Source organism: Phodopus roborovskii, unplaced genomic scaffold (assembly GCF_943737965.1).
Source record: "Phodopus roborovskii unplaced genomic scaffold, PHOROB, whole genome shotgun sequence".
Taxonomy (NCBI): Eukaryota; Metazoa; Chordata; class Mammalia; order Rodentia; family Cricetidae; genus Phodopus; species Phodopus roborovskii.
In genome coordinates, this window is record NW_026125355.1 from 71,826 (window position 1) to 73,311 (window position 1,486).

The 1,486-nt window shown below is 44.8% G+C and overlaps 1 pseudogene; it reads left to right on the top strand.

Annotated features, from left to right (window-relative positions):
* Positions 1 to 293: 293 nt before the first annotated feature.
* On the top strand, positions 294 to 807 carry LOC127214477 (60S ribosomal protein L18a-like; annotated as a pseudogene).
* Positions 808 to 1,486: the final 679 nt, after the last annotated feature.

A 1,486-nucleotide genomic window follows, 5' to 3' on the forward strand; every position in this document is an offset into this window, starting at 1 on the left:
GACTGACAAACTGCCAATATAGATGGACAGTTTAAAGTTTCCTGCTTTGCTGAGGAGTCTGCCAGACACACTGTGGCCCATAGGCTGAAGACAAAACATTACAGAAGAACTTCGGATGACTGATCAGGTAGCAAGATGTTTCTGTCATTTCTAGAGTTTATATATTATCCTTCTGTGGTCTTTGATGGAGTTGAAAACAGATAGTATGTTTATAGTTTTCCTTAGTTAAGGTTAAAGATAGATTACATATAAGACTTCCTTTTGTGACTGGCGGCAAAGGAGCATGCACCTCCATGAAGGCCTCGGGCAGGCTTCGGGAGTACAAGGTGGTGGGGCTTACCCACCCCGAAGTGCCACCGGCACTGAATGCGCATCTTTGTGCCAAACCATGTAGTGGCCAAGTCCTGCTTCTGGTATTTCATGTTGCAGCTGAGGAAGAGGAAGAAATCATCTGGGGAGATAGTGAGTTGTGGACAAGTGTTTGAGAAATCACCACTGCATGTGAAGAACTTCGGCATCTGGCTGCGCTATGACTCCAGCACTGGCACACACAACATGTTCTGAGAGTGCCAGGACCTGACCACTTCTGGGGCTGTCACACAGTGCTACTGAGACATGGGTGCCCGACACCATGCCTGTGCACACTCCATCCAGATCATGAAGGTGGAGGAGATGGAGGCAGGCAAGTGCCGTGGGCCGGCTGTGAAGCAGTTCCATGACTCCAAGATCAAGTTTCCATTGCCTCACCGTGTACTGCAGCACCAGCACAAGCCACGCTTCACCAAGAGGCCTAACACCTTCTTCTAGACCCAGAAACCCACTGAATAAAACTCAAGATGCCTGCCTGACCCCCCCCCCCCCAAAAGGTTACTTATAAGACTTTAAACTCTAGACCCAGAAATCCACTGAATAAAACTCAAGATGCCTGCCTGACCCCCCCCCCAAAAAAAACAAGTTACTTATAAGACTTTAAACTCATAAAGATAGGATAGATCATGGGAAAACATTTTTTTAAATCATGCCAATGTTAATGGACTAAATATTGTTAACTATAGTTTTTATTTGATAACTGTTTCATTATATTGCTATGTTAAAGTTAAAAGCCTTCTTATTTTAGACAGAAAAGAGGAGATGATGGGAGATGTCATTCTGTAAATATGTTTCTTGTATTGGTTAATGAGTAAAGCACTGTTGGCCAATAGGAAAGCAAGATAGGGGGTGCTAGGAGACAAGGAGGATTGAGGGAGTGGTAGGGGGAGTCAAGATGTAGGACGGGGAGAGCAGAACACTGGCCCCTCTCTCTGCTAAGATAAGAACACATGGAAATACTTAGATTAATAGAAATGGGTTAGTATTTAAGACAGAGCTAGCTGATAAGTAATGCTAGTAACAGGCCAACAGCTTTATATCTAACACAGCATCTCTGTGTTAGAGTTGGGGCTGGCACGGCAGTGGGACCAGGTAGGCAGGAAAACTACTCATAATA